At 38.5% G+C, this 24602-nt stretch overlaps 1 pseudogene; it reads right to left on the bottom strand.

Annotated features, from left to right (window-relative positions):
• Positions 1-19446: 19446 nt before the first annotated feature.
• On the bottom strand, positions 19447-19850 carry Gm14904 (annotated as a pseudogene).
• Between the last annotated feature and the right edge of the window lie 4752 nt (positions 19851-24602).

Below are 24602 nucleotides of genomic sequence, written 5' to 3'. Positions count from 1 at the left end.
TTCAAAACCTAAACCTTCAACTAACATGTTGATAGCATTGTGTGTCTCTATAAAAATAAAATATTGGAGTACAAAACAGCCTGAACTTATGCATATACTTATAGAACTCAGTATGCCTCTTTCTTCATTCTTAAGTTCAATTTTTAACTTTACTCAATTTTGAATTCATATTACTTTCTATGGTATATTCTTGTATATGATTAATTTACTAAATCTATTCATAGTGGGTGATAGAGGGTAAAGTTTGGAGATGGTTTTACTATATTTTCTACATGTTCTGAAGGATTAGTTGTATAGTAGAATTTCTTTAGGGATTTATTCTTTCCTTGTCCAAGGGTAATAGATGCCTATTGAAGGCAATATTGAGCAATTTCTCACCATTTATTTCAAATAGCTTGCATTATTCTAACTAGAAGTATTTCAGTTTTCTGCTTTGTTTTTTGTTTGTTTATTTTTGTTTTCACTATCATTGATACTGGAAAACGTCCTTTATTCTTAGGGTTTCAAATCCATAGAGAGAAAGTGGAGGTTAATCATCCTTCCCAACAAATTTTGTTGAGCACTTCATGAAACCAAGTATTTTTCTTTGATCAGTCTAATTCTCAGAATTTTCATGTGTCTTATCATAGCAACAGAAAATAGTTAACATACAGGCAAATAAATATGACTTAAAGTCGGTATATTAGTATTGAATCATATTATGTAAAGTTCAGTTAGTGAAAGTAATTACCCATATTGCTCTCTACATTTGGCTGTTCATATTACCTATTTTTAAAAATAGAAAGGATAAAGGATATCTAACCATCTTGTACTTTGACTATATTTATGTCTCTACTAATAATGTCTGATAGTGAAAATCAAATATTAAAAAAATTATTGTTGTCATGCAATCATCAACAACTAATACATATTTTAAAATAACAGATTTACCCTAATTTACCCCGCTGAGTACCTACTGAAACAGCCTCTTTAAATGCTGTTTTCTCTCCCATTTAAAAGGTTCAAAAATATTAACCTAGGTCATACAATCCATTGGGTGCCTCAGCATATTTGTCATTGCACACCATCCTTAGAGAAATTATGTTAAGACCATTTATTTTCCTGGAACATGACATCACACTAAGTGTACAATCAGTGAAGAAATGTAAGTGACATAAAAGTAGAAGTCTGATATATTTAGCTTATATTTAGCCATTTTTAGGTTCTGGATCAATGTTTTGTCAATTAAAATATCAGATGGTTTTATTTATTCTATTAACCATAAATAGATACACTTTGAGTGTGGTTTCTTCTTCAAAAGGCTTTAGACTTATCCCATATTGAAATTAGGTTATATTTAAATATTATATTATTGGTCTCAGAAACTGTTTCTAAATCTTCAGTCTTGTCTAGTATTTCTCAAGGACTTTTATTGCAAGAAATTGATCTCAGGATCGCTATACTACTGATAGAGTAGCAAGTTTTGTCGGGAAATAGGTATTTTTACAGACTTTGAACCATTGATTATAGAGTTCAGCTCCTCATTACATTTTGGTTCATGAATGCAGAATCCCACAAGATTGACACAGGTATCTAAATATTTTCATTACAGAATGGGTATAAATATGTGGCTTCTTTGCACCTTGGTCTATCTTAAGTATTTTGTTTCACAGATGTAATGATCCTAGAAAATCTATTTCTTCTAGACTCTTTGGGTACTGGACAGCACTTTTTGGATTAAGTGAGTGTGACTGTCATGTGACATCTTTCAGTTGTATCTTAACACTTTCCTTTCCTCAAAGCAAGATATTTCTCTTAAAGTACAGAATCTAGAAGCCAAAGTTTAGCATAATAATTCAAGTTAAAATCAGATTATTTTAACCCTGGGTGTCTTGGATAACAAATGGCACCATAAAACATTTATATATATATATTGTGACTATTTCCCCAGAATTTCTACCTCTAAATTAAATAAATATGAGAGTCTCTTTGCAGAAAGATTCCCACAATATCTGCCAAGGTAACATAAATGTCCATATATTTTAATGCCATAATGAGAGATGTCATCTGGTTCCTTCTTACCTCTTTTGGAGTTTCCAAGATCACTAATGGTGATCAAAAGACATATTTCACATCTCAAAGTACCCAGTATAACATTTATTTCTTTGATATGTCTTAGATATTCCATTCAGTTTATAGGCAAAACTGGGAACTGGACAGATGGTTCAGTGATTAAGAGCTTACTACTCTTTCATAGAACTCAGAATTGTTTCCCAAAACCAACACGGTGGCTTAAAACCACTTACAATTCCAGTTTTATAGGATCCAGTTCCGTCTTTGGGCCTCAGTAGTGACTAGGCATTCAAGCACTACACAATATTACATGAAGATAAACCACTCACGAACTAAAACTATAAATAAATTTTAATAAACCTAACATGCCTGTCAAATGATTTTGGTTATGTTTTAAATAAAAAAGTGATAATAAACCCAGTGCTTTTTTTCTGTTACTTGTATAAGAATAGATTAATTTGACTTCAAGCCCCTCTATGAGATATATTCCTTATACCAATAATAAACAGATCCCAAAATTACTTTATATGTTATAATGTGTGGAATCTTCAAAAGATTCCACTTTTGATTATTACCTTACTGCATGCTTCTTCCCTTCCTGGACACATGTTATTGGACTTCCTAATAAGATATTTTCCATCCATAAAAGTCTCAGTAATTATGAGGTCTAAATTGATGTTAAAGAGATAAGGGTAAATTGTGTCAAATGCTGCCTTGACAATTTTGATATTTACAGGGATTTAAGAGTGTCTAACTAAGGGCTTCTCTGCTCTTGCTAGATTTATACTACAGTGTATCAAGAAATGCTCCCTCTCCAGGAAGCTGTTCCACGATCCAGAATAGCCTTATTTCACCTGGCCTATGCCTAATAAATCTTATTTACCTAATTAACTTTAGAATAATCTAGGATCACAAATCACGAGTTACATGAGTATGCTTACTTCTTAAAAATGTGGTAACTGAAATAAATACCTAATAAAAAAATAAAATAAAAATTAAAAAAAAAGTAATTTGAGGGTGAGTTGGTCAGCAGGGGGAGGAGATGGGAGTTTGTGGAAGGGAAACTAGGAAAGGAAATAACATTTGAAATGTAAATAAAAATATCTAATAAAAAAAACATGTGACTCATTTTGAATATTTTACCACCATAATAAACTTTGCATAATAAATATGCTTAAGTGTTTGTGTTTAGATTAATCATGTGAGTATGTGTCCATGTATGTAGGTGCCTGTGGAGGCTATAAAAAAACCACTGAGTCCTGTGGAACTGGAGTTACTTGTGGTTATAAGCCACCCAACTTGGCTGCTAGGAACTGAATTTATTTCTACTGTAGGAGTAGCCAGAGCTCTAATTACTGAGTCATCTCTCTAGCCCTTAGATAAGTTAAGCAAAAGCCTTCAACTACTTCAATTTACATTCTATAGAGTTGAAATTGTCCTAGTTTGCCTTTTGTTATTTTAAAAATACCATGACAAAAAGGAAACTGCAAAGGAAAGGAAATATTTTAGCTAACAGGTTACAATGCATCATAGATGAAAGACAAGATAGAAATGCAAAGAAGGAAACTGACAGCAGGAACTAAAGAAGAGAGCATGGAGGAACACTGCTTACTAAGTTACTCTCATGACATGCACAGCTTGCTTTCTTACACAGCACAGAAACACCTAACAATATACAATATTATTATACGCAGGAGAAATTATGCTCTATTTGTATTCCTCTGAGATTATTTCCTCTATTTGTGATGATAACTGCCATTGTGCATCTATTTTTTTTGACATTTCAGTGAGCTTTTGTTGTTTACAATTAACTAAATACTAAATATTTTTTATGAATTTCTTTAATTTATATTAAAATATTTATTTTTATATGTGTTTCTTTGTGTGTACATTAACATGTGTGTATGTGTAAGCCTGTGAAGGCCAGAAAAGAGCATTGGATTCCCTGGAACTGAAGTTACATGCAGTTTTTGAGCCATGTCATTCAGATAGGAACTGAACTCTACTTCTCTGCAAAAGCAGCAGCAAGAATTCCTAACCAATGTGCCATCTCTCATGCCCCCATACACAGTGTTACTTGTTATTCAATAATCTTCTTAGGTAAGCACTAGGGTTTTTATAAATTTGCATATGACAAACCTAGAGTTAATAGAAATAACATAAAGTGTACAGGTTACAGAGATAAGACTTTTATGATAGTGATAGCATTGTAAGGTACAAAATTCATTTAAAACTCTATACATTTCTAAAATTATATTTAGTTTTACATATAGTCTCAGTCAATCCATTCATTGTCATTTGAATAGAGAACTATTACCTCTGTTGTCCTTCTTGATATTGTTTCCTTTGCTTATTTTTTAACAGTTAAGGCTGGGAGACTTTAAATAATTAATCCAATGTGACAGCGAAAGGATTCCAAGTTAGGTTCTCTAGTGCTAAATTATTGACTTTTCACCACTCGAACTATCCTTTCTAAGAAGCTGTAATTAATTGTCGACATGTGAATTACAGCACAATGCTCAAGAGTTCAGGTGATAGAAAAAGAGCAGACGTTATTTATTGATGAGCACCTGTTTGGCACTTATTAAGGATTTAAAAGTGAATAGGACACAAAACATGAACCTTTGGAATATGTCACTTTTTTCTACCTTGTTGATAATCTACCCTGATCAGAAATATCAAAATTATCATAAGAACTACTTTCAAAACAGAGTTTATAAACAGGCAAAACTGTCAGTGTGTGGCATACAGACAGTTTTGTAGTTATATCTTTTCTATAAATCTAATGTTATTATATATCGATATATTATAGTAAGAATTTATACCTCTAGCAAGTCCATTAAAAAGACCCACGATACAGGTATTTTATTTACAAGCCATATGCCTAAATTAGGCAGATCTAGGGCTATACTAGCTTATTTCCCAGCTATTAGTCCCTTGTTACTTGCTGCTTCTCCTGGCCTTGCAGTTCTGGTCAATGGTGACTTCTTCCTTCTCATTCTTCTTTAATTTTCTCTACTTGAAATCACCTCAGTAGAACCTCTAGTCACACCTTTCTCCCTCTACTGCCAAATCACAGGCCCTAGACCTTTATTGACCATTTAAATTAGTGAAAACCTTCACATGGATTGAGAATCTGCTCATGGGTTAACTGCATCTTGAGAAACCAGTATTTAGCATTAGAATCAGCATCAGAGACTAACCCATTACAATGTATTCATTAAAAATAACACCAAAGGGAATTATTGCTAATCTGTTTTCTAAATAAAATAACAAAAATCACGATATAAGATCACTTGAAATTAAAAGCAACACTCATTAAGCATCACGTGATGCTTAATGAGTGCAACCTCATTATAAAGGCAACCTCAGGAGATAGGACATTGGAGGTACCCTCCAGAATGCACCAGAGACCTGCGAGGTGAGAGACTCTCAGGACTCAAAGGGCTATGCTTGACAGTAGGGAGAAGGAACTTATAGAGCCCACCTCCAGCAAGATGACAGAGCATCAAGTGAGGGATGGGGTTGCCATTCCACAGTCAAAACTCTGACCCATAATTGTTCCTGTCTGAAAGAATTACAGGGATTGAAATTGAGAGGAGCCCGAGGAAATGAAGGTTCAGCAACAGGCCCAAAGTGGGATCCAGATCAAGGGGAGTTCCCAAGGCCTGACACTATTACTAAGGCTATGGAGCACTCACAAAAAGTGACGTATCATGGCTGCCCTCTGAAAGACTCAACATGCAACTGAAAGAATCAGATACAGGTATTTGCACCCAACCAATGGACATAAGTGCTGACCCCTTATGTTGAATTAGGGAAGGGTGAAAGAAGCTGAGGAGAAGGGCAATCCTGTAGGACGATCAGCAGTCTCAATTAATCTGGACCCTCTAGATCTCTCAAACACTGGGCAACCAAACAGGAAGCATATAACAGCTGATATGAGGCACCCAAGGCAGATAGAGTAGAACACTTCAAGGTCTGTGTTTATTCAGAGATGATGCACTTAACCCTCAAGAGACTGGAGACCCCAGGGAGTTTAGAGGGAAGGTGGAGTCAGGGATGAGTATATCCACATGAAGACAGGTGGGTGAAGATGGGGTATGGAATGTTGAACATTCAGAGGATGGATCAGGGGCAGGTTAATAAAATATAGAGTATAAAAATAAATTAATTAATAAAAATGTAGATAAAAAAGTAGGGACCCTAAAAAATAAAAAATCAATGAATACAAAATAAACGGTAAGGCATTTCTCTCTTGGACGAGTGTACTATCTTGATGGTAGCATTTATGACACTGCATAAAACTCATTAATGCTGGAATTTTATTAATCAGCACATGCAAGATATATCATTTCTTGCCATTTCTCTGGATTCTGTGCTTTAGGGATTCATCGACGGCTTCGCATTTAGCTATAATTCATTTCTTTTTTTTTTCCATTTTTTATTAGGTATTTAGCTCATTTACATTTCCAATGCTATACCAAAAGTCCCCCATATCCACCCGCCCCCACTCCCCTGCCCACCCACTCCCCCTTTTTGGCCCTGGTGTTCCCCTGTACTGGGGCATATAAAGTTTGCAAGTCCAATGGGCCTCTCTTTCCAGTGATGGCTGACTAGGCCATCTTTTGATATATATGCAGCTAGAGTCAAGAGCTCCGGGGTACTGGTTAGTTCATAATGTTGTTCCACCTATAGGGTTGCAGATCCCTTTAGCTCCTTGGCTACTTTCTCTAGCTCCTCCATTGGGAGCCCTATGATCCCTCCATTAGCTGACTGTGAGCATCCACTTCTGTGTTTGCTAGGCCCCGGCATAGTCTCACAAGAGACAGCTATATCTGGGTCCTTTCAATAAAATCTTGCTAGTGTATGCAATGGTGTCAGCGTTTGGATGCTGATTATGGGGTGGATCCCTGGATATGGCAGTCTCTACATGGTCCATCCTTTCATCTCAGCTCCAAACTTTGTCTCTGTTAACTCCTTCCATGGGTGTTTTGTTCCCAAATCTAAGGAGGGGCATAGTGTCTACACTTCAGTCTTCATTCTTCTTGAGTTTCATGTGTTTAGCAAATTTTATCTTATATCTTGGGTATCCTAGGTTTGGGGCTAATATCCACTTATCAGTGAGTACATATTGTGTGAGTTTCTTTGTGAATGTGTTACCTCACTCAGGATGATGCGCTCCAGGTCCATCCATTTGGCTAGGAATTTCATAAATTCATTCTTTTTAATAGCTGAGTAGTACTCCATTGTGTAGATGTACCACATTTTCTGTATCCATTCCTCTGTTGAGGGGCATCTAGGTTCTTTCCAGCTTCTGGCTATTATAAATGAGGCTGCTATGAACATAGTGGAGCATGTGTCCTTCTTACCAGTTGGGGCATCTTCTGGATATATGCCCAGGAGAGGTATTGCTGGATGCTCCGGTAGTACTATGTACAGTTTTCTGAGGAACTGCCAGACCGATTTCCAGAGTGGTTGTACAAGCCTGCACTCCCACCAACAATAGAGGAGTGTTCCTCTTTCTCCACATCCACGCCAGCATCTGCTGTCACCTGAATTTTTGATCTTAGCCATTCTGACTGGTGTGAGGTGGAATCTCAGGGTTGTTTTGATTTGCATTTCCCTGATGATTAAGGATGTTGAACATTTTTTCAGGTGTTTCTCTGCCATTCGGTATTCCTCAGGTGAGAATTCTTTGTTCAGTTCTGAGCCCCATTTTTTAATGGGGTTATTTGATTTTCTGAAGTCCACCTTCTTGAGTTCTTTATATATGTTGGATATTAGTCCCCTATCTGATTTAGGATAGGTAAAGATCCTTTCCCAATCTGTTGGTGGTCTTTTTGTCTTATTGACGGTGTCTTTTGCCTTGCAGAAACTTTGGAGTTTCATTAGGTCCCATTTGTCAATTCTCGATCTTACAGCACAAGCCATTGCTGTTCTGTTCAGGAATTTTTCCCCTGTGCCCATATCTTCAAGGCTTTTCCCCACTTTCTCCTCTATAAGTTTCAGTGTCTCTGGTTTTATGTGAAGTTCCTTGATCCACTTAGATTTGACCTTAGTACAAGGAGATAAGTATGGATCGATTCGCATTCTTCTACACGATAACAACCAGTTGTGCCAGCACCAATTGTTGAAAATGCTGTCTTTCTTCCACTGGATGGTTTTAGCTCCCTTGTCGAAGATCAAGTGACCATAGGTGTGTGGGTTCATTTCTGGGTCTTCAATTCTATTCCATTGGTCTACTTGTCTGTCTCTATACCAGTACCATGCAGTTTTTATCACAATTGCTCTGTAGTAAAGCTTTAGGTCTGGCATGGTGATTCCGCCAGAAGTTCTTTTATCCTTGAGAAGACTTTTTGCTATCCTAGGTTTTTTGTTATTCCAGATAAATTTGCAAATTGCTCCTTCCAATTCGTTGAAGAATTGAGTTGGAATTTTGATGGGGATTGCATTGAATCTGTAGATTGCTTTTGGCAAGATAGCCATTTTTACAATGTTGATCCTGCCAATCCATGAGCATGGGAGATCTTTCCATCTTCTGAGATCTTCCTTAATTTCTTTCTTCAGAGATTTGAAGTTTTTATCATACAGATCTTTCACTTCCTTAGTTAGAGTCACGCCACGATATTTTATATTATTTGTGACTATTGAGAAGGGTGTTGTTTCCTTAATTTCTTTCTCAACCTGTTTATTCTTTGTATAGAGAAAGGCCATTGACTTGTTTGAGTTTATTTTATATCCAGCTACTTCACCAAAGCTGTTTATCAGGTTTAGGAGTTCTCTGGTAGAATTTTTAGGGTCACTTATATATACTATCATATCATCTGCAAAAAGTGATATTTTGACTTCCTCTTTTCCAATTTGTATCCCCTTGATCTCCTTATTTTGTCGAATTGCTCTGGCTAATACTTCAAGTACTATGTTGAAAAGGTAGGGAGAAAGTGGGCAGCCTTGTCTAGTCCCTGATTTTAGTGGTATTGCTTCCAGCTTCTCTCCATTTACTTTGATGTTGGCTACTGGTTTGCTGTAGATTGCTTTTATCACGTTTAGGTATGGGCCTTGAATTCCTGATCTTTCCAAAACTTTTATCATGAATGGGTGTTGGATCTTGTCAAATGCTTTTTCTGCATCTAACGAGATGATCATGTGGTTTTTGTCTTTGAGTTTGTTTATATAATGGATTACATTGATGGATTTTCGTATATTAAACCATCCCTGCATCCCTGGAATAAAACCTACTTGGTCAGGATGGATGATTGCTTTAATGTGTTCTTGGATTCGGTTAGCGAGAATTTCATTGAGGATTTTTGCATCGATATTCATAAGAGAAATTGGTCTGAAGTTCTCTATCTTTGTTGGGTCTTTCTGTGGTTTAGGTATCAGAGTAATAGTGGCTTCATAAAATGAGTTGGGTAGAGTACCTTCTACTTCTATTTTGTGAAATAGTTTGTGCAGAACTGGAATTAGATCTTCTTTGAAGGTCTGATAGAACTCTGCACTAAACCCATCTGGTCCTGGGCTTTTTTTGGTTGGGAGACTATTAATAACTGCTTCTATTTCTTTAGGTGATATGGGACTGTTTAGATGATCAACTTGATCCTGATTCAACTTTGGTACCTGGTATCTGTCCAGAAATTTGTCCATTTCGTCCAGGTTTTCCAGTTTTGTTGAGTATAGCCTTTTGTAGAAGGATCTGATGGTGTTTTGGATTTCTTCAGGATCTGTTGTTATGTCTCCCTTTTCATTTCTGATTTTGTTAATTAGGATTTTGTCCCTGTGCCCTTTAGTGAGTCTAGCTAAGGGTTTATCTATCTTGTTGATTTTCTCAAAGAACCAACTCCTCGTTTGGTTAATTCTTTGAATAGTTCTTCTTGTTTCCACTTGGTTGATTTCACCCCTGAGTTTGATTATTTTCTGCCGTCTACTCCTCTTGGGTGAATTTGCTTCCTTTTTTTCTAGGGATTTTAGATGTGTTGTCAAGCTGCTAGTATGTGCTGTCTCCCGTTTCTTCTTGGAGGCACTCAGAGTTATGAGTTTCCCTCTTAGAAATGCTTTCATTGTGTCCCATAGGTTTGGGTACGTTGTGGCTTCATTTTCATTAAACTCTAAAAAGTCTTTAATTTCTTTCTTTATTCCTTCCTTGACCAAGGTATCATTGAGAAGAGTGTTATTCAGTTTCCACGTGAATGTTGGCTTTCCATTATTTATGTTGTTATTGAAGATCAGTCTTAGGCCATGGTGGTCTGATAGGATACATGGGACAATTTCAATATTTTTGTATCTATTGAGGCCTGTTTTGTGACCAATTATATGGTCAATTTTGGAGAAGGTCCCGTGAGGTGCTGAGAAGAAGGTATATCCTTTTGTTTTAGGATAAAATGTTCTGTAGATATCTGTCAGGTCCATTTGTTTCATAACTTCTGTTAGTTTCACTGTGTCCCTGTTTAGTTTCTGTTTCCACGATCTGTCCTTTGAAGAAAGTGGTATGTTGAAGTCTCCCACTATTATTGTGTGAGGTGCAATGTATGCTTTGAGCTTTACTAAAGTGTCTCTAATGAATGTGGCTGCCCTTGCATTTGGTGCGTAGATATTCAGAATTGAGAGTTCCTCTTGGAGGATTTTACCTTTGATGAGTATGAAGTGTCCCTCCTTGTCTTTTTTGATAACTTTGGGTTGGAAGTCGATTTTATCCGATATTAAAATGGCTACTCCAGCTTGTTTCTTCAGTCCATTTGCTTGGAAAATTGTTTTCCAGCCTTTCACTCTGAGGTAGTGTCTGTGTTTTTCCCTGAGATGGGTTTCCTGTTAGCAGTAGAATGTTGGGTCCTATTTGTGTAGCCAGTCTGTTAGTCTATGTCTTTTTATTGGGGAATTGAGTCCATTGATATTAAGAGATATTAAGGAAAAGTAATTGTTGCTTCCTTTTATTTTTGTTGTTAGAGTTGGCATTCTGTTCTTGTGGCTGTCTTCTTTTTGGTTTGTTGAATGATTACTTTCTTGGTTGTTCTAGGGCGTGATTTCCGTCCTTGTATTGCTTCTTTTCTGTTATTATCCTTTGAAGGGCTGGATTCGTGGAAAGATATTGTGTGAATTTGTTTTTGTCGTGGAATACTTTGGTTTTTCCATCTATGGTAATTGAGAGTTTGGCCGGGTATAGTAGCCTGGGCTGGCAATTGTGTTCCCTTAGTGTCTGTACAACATCTGTCCAGGCTCTTCTGGCTTTCATAGTCTCTGGTGAAAAGTCTGGTGTAATTCTGATAGGCCTTCCTTTATATGTTACTTGACCTTTCTCCCTTACTGCTTTTAATATTCTATCTTTATTTAGTGCATTTGTTGTTCTGATTATTATGTGTCGGGAAGAATTTCTTTTCTGGTCCAGTCTATTTGGAGTTCTGTAGGCTTCTTGTATGATCATGGGCATCTCTTTTTTTATGTTTGGGAAGTTTTCTTCTATTATTTTGTTGAAGATATTAGCTGGCCCTTTAAGTTGAAAATCTTCATTCTCATCAATTCCTATTATCTGTAGGTTTGGTCTTCTCATTGTGTCCTGCATTACCTGGAATTTTTGAGTTAGGATCCTTTTGCATTTTGTATTTTCTTTGACTGTTGTGTCGATGTTCTCTATGGAATCTTCTGCACCTGAGATTCTCTCTTCCATTTCATGTATTCTGTTGCTGATGCTCGCATCTATGGTTCCAGATCTCTTTCCTAGGGTTTCTATCTCCAGCGTTGCCTCGCTTTGGGTTTTCTTTATTGTGTCTACTTCCCCTTTTAGTTCTAGTATGGTTTTGTTCATTTCCATCACCTGTTTGGATGTGTTTTCCTGTTTTTCTTTAATGATTTCTACCTGCTTGGCTGTGTTTTCCTGCTTTTCTTTAAGGGCCTGTAACTCTTTAGCAGTGCTCTCCTGTAATTCTTTAAGTGACTTATGAAAGTCCTTCTTGATGTCCTCTATCATCATCATGAGAAATGTTTTTAAATCTGGGCCTAGATTTTCGGTTTTGTTGGGGTGCCCAGGACTAGGTGGGGTGGGAGTGCTGCGTTCTGATGATGGTGAGTAGTCTTGATTTCTGTTAGTAGGATTCTTACGTTTGCCTTTCGCCATCTGGTAATCTCTGAAGCTAGCTGTTTTAGTTGTCACTGTTAAGAGCTTGTTCTTCAGGTGACTCTGTTAGGCTCTATAAGCAGACCTGGAGGGTAGCACTCTCCTTAGTTTCAGTGGGCAGAGTATTCTCTGCAGGCAAGCTCTCTTCTTGCAGGACAGGTACCCAGATATCTGGTGTTCGAACCAGACTCCTGGCAGAAGTTGTGTTCCACTCACTAGAGGTCTTAGGATCTCATGTGGAATCCTGTGTGGGCCCTTGCGGGTGTCAGGCGACTCCGCTGGCAAGGTAGCCCGGGGCTCGAGTGGAGTGGAAGGGGTTTGTGCCCCAAATCAAGCCCGGGTAGCCTGCTTCCCTATGTACCGCAGTCTCAGGTTCCGCGCGATTGGATTGGGGCAGGCGCTGTGTTCCACTCACTAGAGGTCTTAGGATCCCGTGGGGAGTCCCATGTGGGCCCTTGCGTGTGTTGTGCAAGACTCTGCTGGCAAGGTAGCCCGGGGCTCGAGTCGAGCAGAAGGGACTTGTGCCCCAGATCAGGCCTGGGTAGCCTGCTTCCCTATGTACAGCAGTCTCAGGTTCCGCGGGATTGGATTGGGGCAGGCGCTGTGCTCCACTCACCAGAGGTCTTAGGATCCCGTGGGGAGTCCTGTGTGGGCCCTTGCGGGTGTTGGGCAAGACTCTGCTGGCAAGGTAGCCCGGGGCTCGAGTCACGAGTCGAGCGGAAGGGACTTGTGCCCCAGATCAGGCCCGGGTAGCCTGCTTCCCTATGTACTGCAGTCTCAGGTTCCGCGGGATTGGATTGGGGCAGGCGCTGTGTTCCACTCACCAGAGGTCTTAGGATCCCGTGGGGAGTCCCATGTGGGCCCTTGCGGGTGTTGTGCAAGACTCTGCTGGCAAGGTAGCCCAGGTCCGAGTCGAGCGGAAGGGACTTGAGCCCCAGATCATGCCCGGGTAGCCTGCTTCCCTATGTACTGCAGTCTCAGGTTCCACGCGATTGGATTGGGGCAGGCACTGTGTTCCACTCACCAGAGGTCTTAGGATCCCGTGGGGAGTCCCGTGTGGGCCCTTGTGGGTGTTGGGCAAGACTCTGCTGGCAAGGTAGCCCGGGGCTCGAGTCGAATGGAAGGGACTTGTGCCCCAGATCAGGCCCGGGTAGCCTGCTTCCCTATGTACTGCAGTCTCAGGTTCTGCGGGATTGGATTGGGGCAGGCGCTGTGTTCCACTCACCAGAGGTCGTAGGATCCCGTGGGGAGTCCTGTGTGGGCCCTTGCGGGTGTTGGGCAAGACTCTGCTGGCAAGGTAGCCCGGGGCTTGAGTCGAGCGGAAGGGACTTGTGCCCCAGATCATGCCCGGGTAGCCTGCTTCCCTATGTACTGCAGTCTCAGGTTCCACTCGATTGGATTGGGGCAGGCGCTGTGTTCCACTCACCAGAGGTCTTAGGATCCCGTGGGGAGTCCTGTGTGGGCCCTTGCGGGTGTTGTGCAAGACTCTGCTGGCAAGGTAGCCGGGGCTCGAGTCAAGCGGAAGGGCGCTATAATTCATTTCTATGCAATGTTTTGGAATTTCCATCCCTTCAAGTCTTTGACTGTGTTATGTACATTTCATATAACAGGGCTTTATATCCTCAGTCATGGTGATTGTTTTAGGCTGCTTGGAATGCTTTAAAAATCATGTATTAACTGAATTATTAAAAACAGAAATATATTCTCTATAATTCCAGATAACAGAAACTCTAAAGTAAAGTCACCTGCAGATTTGGTGTTCAGTGAAATCACACTGTCTAATTTACAAACATCTCTTACTATTTTCAGAGAGCAGAAACAGTAAGACCAAAAAACAGAAACAGAAAGACCAAAAATTCTATTCATTATGACAAATAATATTTTCTCCATGCTACTAATTTCAAAATACATCTTATTTAACATGTATTGAAATACATAGAAATTCAACAATACACACTATATATACATATATACATATATATTATTTTCTTTTGTCATTTGATTATTTTGTTTATGTAGTATTTAAGACAGATTCATTGATATACATATTTTTAGAGGATTTAAAGAAAAAATAAATTTTATGGTGTGTTACAAACGTTGTAATCTTTTAGTTGCTTGTTGAAGTTCAAACTAAAAGAATGAATGAACCATTTTGGTAAGTTCAGTTACTATGTCACATCATCCAATCTACTCTTTAGTATTAGTGAATAGTTTCAAGACATGAATGAATTATAAGAGCATGATCAAGTAATTCTTTATCTCCATATAATTTTAACTGCTAATATGTATCTACATTTTGGAAACTATAAATTTTCAGCCATGAGTTTCTGAATTTCAGGCATACAAATGGAAATGTTTACAGCATAATTATATGGAGTGGGTTATATAAAAAAACCTACATGATATTTTCTCCAAGAAGTGTTTGAAATAGAAATTGCATATTGTATTAAATGATCATATTTTCTTTTTAGGTAAAAACAAGGTAAAAACATTCTATTTTGACCATTTGGAGATTCTTTTCACATGTAGCTATGATTTAAGATCTATAGTAAGAATTCATCTTCTCTCATATACCTATACATATAAAAACATTATACTTATGAAAGGAGAGGTGAATAAAAGCCCTGATGCATAAGCCAGAACTTATGTGTAAGTGATAACCACCCTGAAAATGTTCTACACTAATAGTTATACTTCATGCCCCACAGTAAGTGTCCATTAGAAAACAAACTGCATTGTAACATAATATTATGCTTTTGTATAACTTTATTTTTAAATCTTATTTTTTATTTCTCACTTTTATTATTTATTTTATTTATACATACACATACACACACACACACACACACACACACACACACACACACACACACACACACAGGACCTCTCATTATATACTAAAGCTTATAGTTTAATATTTTATGGAATTGAGTGTGCAACCAAGTGGATCCTCATGTCTATATATGTTTTTTGTGCCTTTTCTTGGGATCTTTATTTTTCTGTTTATTTTTGTCTTATTCTGATGTTTTATGTTATTTGATTTACTTTAATATTATTCTTTACAAGTCTGTTTTCTAGTGAGAGACAGGGGATGGATCGGGACGGTACTGCAAATGGATAGGTTATGTTTTGAATCAACGCCTTTTTATGTAGTCAAATTGTCTTCAAACCCATGGCAATTGTCATACTTCAGCATTCAAAGTGCTGAGATTGGAGATATGCTCTTCCATACTCAATTCCCTAAATATAGTTTAGGTTTTGATGAAGAAAACATTAGGTCTCTATTCTTGCATATTGCCTTCACTCTAAAATAGTTCTAGCTCAGAATATCATAGAAGAAATGGAAAGAGCAAGGTCCAGATGAAACAACCAGAAATATGTTTTTAAGTGGATGAATGAGAAAGTCAAAAAGGGAAAAATGTTTCAATCATATACATTTCTTCATCATTCTAGAATTTATTGTTATTATAAAAATAACCCAGAAAAAATAGAACCAAAACAAAACATCTTGATTTTCAAGATGACCTAACTCCAATATTATCAAATATAGTAAATGAGATTATTAGAAGTCTATTGATCTTGGGTCCCGGGTCCCTCAGAGACCAGTCTGCACAGGTCGGCTCACAGATTGCAAAGGGTGAGCAAGTGTACTGCAGAAGGAACACAGCTTCTGGGACAGACCCTATTTCAGGCTCCAGACATTCAGGCACCTTCCCTGCCAGAGGACAGGTATCTGCCTGCCTGGGAGGGCTCGGCCAGAGCAGGTAAGGGAGCCACCTTTCGTCCCAGATCTCTCAGAGACTAGTCTGCACAGGTGAGAGTGCAGACTCCAGAAGGGACACAGCTTCTGGGACAGGCAGAAGCAACAGAGCTTCTGGAACAGCCCCTGTTTCAGGTTCCAGACATCCTGGCACCTTCCCCGCCAGAGGAGAGGTGTCTGCCTGGGAGGGCTCTGACCAGCAGAGCAGGTGAGAGAACCATCTTGGGATCCATATCCCAAGACAAGTCTGTGCAGGTGAGCATGCAGACTACAGAGGCAACACATCTTCTGAGCCAGGCCCTGTTTTTGGCCTTCATCTTCAGCTAGGACGCAGGTCTGAACGCCAGACCTCTGTGCACCTTCCCTGCAAGAGGAGAGCTTGCCTACAGAGAGTACTCTGACCACTAAGACTCAGGAGAGATCTAGACTCCCAGGTCTGCTGACAGAGGCTAACAGAATCACAGGATAAACAAGCTCCAACCAGGCACAACTATAACATCTAACTACAGAGATTGCCAGATGGCAAAAGGCAAACATAAGAATCTTACTAACAGAAACCAAGACCACTCACCATCATCAGAAACCAGCACTCCCACCTTAGCCTGTCCTGGATACCCTGACACAACCGAAAAGCAAGACTCAGATTTAAAATCATATCTCATGATGCTGGTAGAGGACATCAAGAAGGGCTTTAATAACTCACTTAAAGAAATACAGGAGAACACTGCTAAAGAAGTAAAGTCCTTAAGGAAATATAGGAAAATACAACCAAATCGGGGATGGAATTGAACAAAACCATCCAAGACCAAAAAAGGGAAGTAGAAACAATAAAGAAAACCCAATAAGAGACAACAATGGGGATAGAAATCCTAGGAAAGAAATCTGGAACCAGAGATGCAAGCATCAACAGCAGAATACAAAAGATGGAAGAGAGAATCTCAGGTATAGAAGATTCCATAGAGAACATCGGCACAACAATCAAGGAAAATACAAAATGCAAAAAGATCCTAACTCAAAACATCCAGGAAATCCAGGACACAATGAGAAGACCAAACCTACAGATAATAGGAATAGATGAGAATGAAGATTCTCAACTTAAAGGGCCAGCAAATATCTTTAACAAAATTATAGAAGAAAACTTCCCAAACCTAAAGAAAGAGATGCCCACGAACATACAAGAAGCCTACAGAACTCCAAATAGACTGGAACAGAAAGGAAATTCCTCCAAACACATAATAATCAGAACAAAAATGCTCTAAATAAAAATAGAATATTAAAAGCAGTCAGGGAAAAAGGTCAATTAACATATAAAGGCAGGCCTATTAGAATTATACCAGATTTCCCACCAGAGACTATGAAAGCCAGAAGATCCTGGACAGATGTTATGTAGACCCTAAGAGAAAACAAATGCCAGCCCAGGCTATATACCCAGCAAAACTATCAATTACCATAGATGGAGAAACCAAAGTATTCCATGATAAAACCAAATTCACACAGTATTTTTCCACGAATCCAGCCCTTCAAAGGATAATAAAGGGAAAACACCAATACAAGGACAGAAACTATACCCTAGAAAAGGCATGAAAACAATCTTTCAACAAACCTAAAGGAAGACAGCCGCAAGAACAGAATCCCAACTTTAACAATAAAAAATAACAGGAACCAACAATTACTTTCCTTTAATTTCTCTTAACATCAATGGACTTAATTCCCTCCAAAAAGATATAGACTAATAGACTGGTAAACCTACCTCAGGGAAAAGGACAGACACTACCACAGAGTGAAAGGCTGGAAAAAAATTTTCCAGGCAAATGGTCTGAAGAAACAAGCTGGAGTAGCCATTCTAATATCGAATACAATTGACTTCCAACCAAAAGTTATCAAAAAAGACAAGGAGGGGCACTTCATACACATCAAATGTAAAATCTACCAAGATGAACACTGAATTGCGAATATCTATGCTCCAAATACAAGGGCAGCAACATTAATTAAAGAAACTTTAGTAAAGCTCAAAGCACACATTGCACCTAACACAATAATAGTGGGAGACTTGAACATCCCACTCTCACCAATGGACAGATCCTAGAAACAGAAACTAAACAGAAACACATGGACACTAACTGAAGTTATGAACAAATGCACAAATGGATTTAGCAGGTATCTACAGAATATTTTATCTAAAAAAAGGATATACCTTCTTCTCAGCGCCACATGGTACCTCCTCCAAAATTGACCATATAATTGGTCACAAAACAGGCCTCTACAAATACAAAAATATTGAAATTATCCCATGCATCCTATCTGATCATCATGAACTATGGTTGATCTTCAATAACAACATAAATAATAGAAAGCCAACATTCACATGGAAACTGAAGAACACTCTACTCAATGATTCCTTGGTCAAGGATGACATAAAGAAAGAAATTAAAGACTTTTTAGAGTTTAATGAAAATGAAGCCACAACATACCCAAACTTATGGGATACAATGACTCAGTCCTAAGAGGAAAACTCATAGCCCTGAGTGCCTGCAAAAAGAAACTAGAGAGAGTGTACACTAGCAGCTTGACAGCACACTTAGAACCTCTAGAACTAAAGGAAGCAAAATCACCCAAGATGAGTAGCCACAAGGAAATAATCAAACTCAGGGTTGAAATCAACCAAGTGAAAACAAAAAGAACTATTCAAATAATCAAACAAACCAGGAGCTTGTTTTTTGAGAAAATCAACAAGATAGATAAATTCTTAGCCAGACTAACAAGAAGGCACAGGGACAGTATCCTAATTAACAAAATCAAAAATAAAACGAGACATAACAACAGAACCTGAGGAAATCCAAAACATCATTAGAACCTACTACAAAAATCTATACTCAACAAAACTAGAAAACATGGATGAAATGAACAACTTCCTAGACAGATACCAGGTAATAAAGTTAAATCAGGATCAGATCAATGACCTAAACAGTCCCATATCACCTAAAGAAATAGAAGCAGTCATTAATAGTCTCCCAAGCAGAAAAAAAAAAAAATAGAAGCCCAGGAGCAGAAGGGTTTAGTGCAGAGTTCTATCAGACCTTCAAAAAAGACCTAATTCCAACTATTCCCAAACTATTCCACAAAATAGAAACAGAAGGTACTATACCCAATTCATTCTATGAAGCCACAATTTCTCTGATACCTAAACCACACAAAGATCCAAGAAAGAAAGAATACTTCAGACCAATTTACCTTATGAATATCGATGCAAAAATACTCAATAAAATCCTAGTAACAAAATCCAAGAACACATCTAAAAGATCATTCATCATGACCAAGTCGGCTTCATCCCAGGGATGCAGGGTTGGTTTAAAATACGGAAATCCATCAACGTAATCCACTATATAAACAAACTCCAAGACAAAAATGACATGATCATCTCGTTAGATGCTGAGAAATCATTTAACAAAATCCAGCCACACTTCATGATAAAAGTCATGGAAAGATCAGGAATTCAAGGCCCATACCTAAACATAATAAGAGCAATCTATAGCAAGCCAGTAGCCAACATCAAGTAGAGCCAAGAAGCAGCAGAAGCTAGTAGCTGATGATGAGCAGGGGCCACCTGGGAGATGGTGATGAATTGGAACACATCACTTAGCTGCATATTGCTATAGACCTCCAAGTCCAGCAGTTCAGGAGTGATGCTCATCTGGGTACCTCTCTGCTGGGTCTCATTGCCCGCAAGCTCCAGCAGCCTGTAGGTGAGGAACTCCAGGATGGCTGCCAGGAAAATTGGCACCATATCACTGAGCCTCCAGGCATGGCTAAGGTCCCTCAGACTCTGTTCCACCAGGCTCACTGTAAAGATCAGCTCGGCTCTGGAGGTGGGGAGCAAAGGTGGCTGCAACCTGAAGCCCCACGAAGACTGTTTTCTGTGCTCCTTGGCATGGTGGCCTCACAGTGTGATGTCACAGGATGACTTGGCTATATTTGGCTGCATTCTGCTGACCTGATTGCTCTCTGCTCACCTGCTGCTGGACTGTGGGCCTCAAGTCCATGTCCAATGTCCAATGTTTCCCTTTGTACCGGACTATGTATCCTAACAACCCTTCATTGGTTGCAGCCCACTCACAGGGGCTCCCACTGATGACGTAGCTGATCCAAGCCAGAGCTCTCTGGGGGTGTTGTCATCACTTTATCACCTTGGGATAAGCAAGGAGACTTCCAGTGTCAGCCATGGTGTGCTGTCTCATAATTCTCTATGATGTCTACTGTCAGCCATGTTTTAACTTACTCAAATAACTACTTCAGCACTATGTTGTCTGTATAGAAACTTGTCCTTACGCACAGGTATTTCTTATCCGTGCTCAAGAAAAGTTTGGCTTGAGAAATGGGAAGAATGTTCTAATCTGATCTCTTTTAGTATTCAAGGTGATCAAAGGGGATGCCCTTTTTCTTTTTGTTTCAGTTTGTTTTCTTTTCCATGTTTTATTGAAAATAGACTCGTCTTATACAATATGTTCGAATTACAGTTACTTCTCTTGCTATTCCTCCCAGTTTCTGCCACCTCCCTTCCAATCATGACCCACTTCTTTTCTGTCTCTCAGAAAACTGTGGTTTCTGAAGACAACATTAAAACATAACAAAACAATATAAAATAAGATAAAACAAAACCCATCATATTGAATTTGAATAAGGCAAACCAACCGAAGAAAAAGAGAACCAAGTGTAGGCACAAGAACTAGAGACCCGCTAGTTCATACACTCAGGAGTCCCATAGAGATACTTAGCTGAAAGGTATAATGTATATACAGAGAACCTTCTGAACACCATGTTTTTGACCTTGGTCTTTCTGCTTCAGTCTCTAAGAATTCATATGAGCTTTACTCAGTTTTTTTTTTTTTTTTGATCTTTGTCCTCCTGCTAGTCTCCATCCCTTCTGCCTATTCTTCTCTCTCTTCTTCCTCTTCTGTGGGGCTCTATGATATCTAAGGTTTTGAACTTAATGGAGACATCGTATTCAGACCTGTATGTTCTAAAGTCTCCATTTCTTTGAGTAATATCTGCTTGTGAGCCTGAATTTGTTCCCAACTGCTGAAGGAAGAAGCTTCTTTCATAATGGCTGAATGAAGCATTGATCTATGAGTATAGGAGAACCAAAAAAAAAAAAATACAGACAGTGGTGGTACATGATGTTGATTCCTGCACTTGGGAGGCAGAGGCAGGAGGATTTCTGAGTTTGAGGCCAGCCTGGTCTAGAGTGAGTTCTAGGACAACCAGGGCTTTACAGAGAAACCTTGTCTCAAAAAACCAATAAATAAATAAATAAATAAATAAATAAATAAATAAATAAATAAGAATATAGTTAGGAGATATTTTTTAAAGGTCATTGTTTTAAAAGAGTCAATAATAGTATTTAGTTTTACCATAGGTCTCTGTACTATCTGGCATCTAGATTTTGTTCATACAATTAGTAGCAGGTTCTATGGTTGTTTGAATCAATATGACCCCCTTAGACTCGTAGGGAGTAACACTATTAGGAAGTGTGGCATTTTTGGAATAGTTAAGGCCTTGTTGAAGGAAGTGTGTCATTGGGGCTGAGCTTTTAGGTTTCAAATGTTTAAGCTAGGACATGTGGCTCTCTCTTCCTCCTGCCTGCTGATCTAGATATATAACTATCAACTACCTTTCCAGAACGATGCCTCCCTGCCTGCTGCCAAGATTCCCACCATGATAATGGACTAAGCCCATGTACTGAAAGCCACCCTCAATTAAATGCTTTATATTATACGATATGCAGTGTACATAATGCCTCTTCACAGGAGTAAAACACTAAGACAGAAGTAGGTACCAGGAACTAGAGTATTGCTGTAATAGGTCTGAGTATGCTTCTGTTTGAAGGAATTGGGAACATGTGGGGGACTTTGGGTAGGAAAGCAGTTGATTGCTTTAAGCATGGCTTAATTGGCCATACAAGTAGGATTATGAAAGACAGTGATGCTGAGAGTTATTTGAACTGTGAGGGCCTAGATCAAGCGGTTTCACCAGAGAAGAATATTAGTATGTGGGCCAGAGATGGTTATTTTAATATCTTGGCAAAGAATGTGGCTTCTTTCTGTACTTTTCAAAAAAATTGTTTGAGGCTAAATTAAAGAATTATGAATTGACAGCTTTATCATGAGAGATTTCCAGAAGGCCTAGCATTGTCATTAATGGCTACAATTATGCAGATATACAATGAAAATGAACAAACTGGTCAAGGAAAAATACAAAATGTGAAGTTTGAGAAAAAAGGGGGCACCAGGAAGTAAAAACAGATTAAAGGAATGAGATATGCTAAGTGTATGAAGACTCTAACCAGCTAAGCTTCTAACTGTGAAGAATATTTTTTTGTAAAAAGCAAAATGTTATTTTAAAATGTTAAGGCCTGTTGTGGTTGTGCACACCTTTAATGTCAACACTCAGAAGGCAGAGACAGGTAGATCTTTGTGTTCATGGCCAGCCTGGTCTACAGTGTGACTTGCAGGTTATCTAAAGTTAGACAGCAAATGAAATCATAGAAATCAGAAATAGGGGGAAAATAGAATTGAAGGAAGGGATCATGTTTCTTCCCCAGCAAGCAGAAAACTTGGGAGATTCAGACATATGGTTCTAGTTTTTAAGTTAAGGATGAAAGAAAGAGGTTATAGAATCTCCTTCTAAGACAAAGAAAAGCCACTGAGGCTAGGCATATGCAAAAGACATCCCTTTATGGAGGCCAAGAGAAACCATTGCTTGAAGTGGTGAGGGTGAATTCCGAGTTGACTTGGAGACATCAAGATGTTAGAGAAAGCAGATTTGTAGGATACCTACCAAGGAAATCTGATATCAGGGAGTGACACCAGTGCAAGAGAAAAAAGTCTGTTTCAGTCAGTGAAGCTAAAAGCGATTGAAGATATGAAGAGTACTTTGACATCAGACATAGAGATGCATAGTTTGGAGTTTGCTCAGCTGGTTTTAGTTCTCTGTTCTAGTATTTTCCCACAATGTTTTTTTTTTTCCCCCACTGTTTTGGAATGGTAATGTATATCCTAATCTATTATAAGTTGGAAGTATGTGATCTGCATTTTCATTTTGATTTTTACTGGGATTTAGAGTTAAGAGGCTGATATAAGTCTCAGAAGAGACTTTGGACTTTGGACTTTTAAACTGAGTTGAGACTATGATAGATTATAGATGGGGACTTTAGAAGTTGGGTTGAATTCAGTTTTACATTCTGATATGGCTATACTTCTATGGGAACTGGGAAGTAGAATGTGGTGGCTTGAATAAAAATGTCCCTCATAGGATCTCATAGGGAGTAGCACTATTAGGATGAGCTTTGTTTGAGTAAGTATGGCCTTCTCAGAGGAATTGTTTCACTGGGTATGGGCTTTAAGGCTTCAAATGTTTCAGGCTCAATAACTCTCTCATCTTGCTGCATGATGATCTGGATGTAGAACTCACAGCACAGTGATAACTCTCAGTACCTTTCTAGAACAATGTCTACTTGTATGCCACTCTGCTTCCCTCTATGACAATAATGGACTAAGACTCTGAACTATATGCAAACCCCAATTAAATGTTTTCTTTGTTAGGAGTTTCAATGGCCATGGTTTCTCTTCAGAGCAATAGAAACTATAAGACATGTTTCATCTCAAGTTAGACATAGATTGATTGCTCCAAAAAGCTTTGTTCCATTATTTTGCAGGCAACAGAGCATTGTAGATCAAATGTTTTGTAGTTGTTTTGGTACTTACGTTTCTCTTTTGATAGTCTGCAGAGTCTCACACCAAAAATACTAGAATGTAGGGGTTCTATGTAGACACCAGCTCAACTTCTTTATTTTTAATATGTTCTGTTGGTTTTCCATTCAGCAAATGGGGCTTTGCTGTCACTTTTTTGACAAAACCATATTATCAACAGCCTGGGCTGTTTGGAGTTTTGGGGAAAATTTTTGCCAACAACTCAATTGGATGTAACCCAGTCCTGATACTGGAAACTTCATTTTGTGACAAATGATAGCCAGATGGGACTCTATGTCCCCCATTATTAGAGACGGCTTTAGGATGACCTTCATATACTTTAGGATCTTTCCACTCTACTAGGATTCCATACTACCCCTCAAATGCTGGCTGTCTCTCCTTTCATACCCTCCCTCAACTTCCTCTTCCCTAGTTCACTCATAACATTTATTCCTTTTTATTAGATATTTTCTTTATTTACATTTCACATGCCAACCCGTTTCCTAGTTTCCCCTCTGAATGTCCCCTATCCCTTCGCCCGCTCTCCAACTCACCCACTCCCATCCTAGGGAGAGCCATGGGTCTCCCCTGGTCCCTTTCTCTATCCCTAACTTCTATGGGTCTACGGATAGAGCTTCATTTACTTATTCAACAGAAAATATCCACACATAAGCAAATAAATGTCATATTTATATTTCTGGATATGGGTTATCTCACTAGGGATGAATTTTTCCTAGTTCTGTCAAATTCCATGTAGTTCCTAAAATTTTCATGACATTTTCTAAACAGCTGAGTAACACTACATTGTGTAAATATACCAAATTTGTTATCCATTCTTCTGTAGATAGCCATCTTGGTTGTTTTCCATTTCTGGCTATTATGAATAAAGAAACATTGAACATGGTTGAACAAATGTTCTTGTCATAGGAGGAAGCTT

Source organism: Mus musculus, chromosome X (assembly GCF_000001635.26).
Source record: "Mus musculus strain C57BL/6J chromosome X, GRCm38.p6 C57BL/6J".
Taxonomy (NCBI): Eukaryota; Metazoa; Chordata; class Mammalia; order Rodentia; family Muridae; genus Mus; species Mus musculus.
Note: the sequence above shows the minus strand (reverse complement) of the source record. Positions and strands in the feature narration are given on the sequence as shown.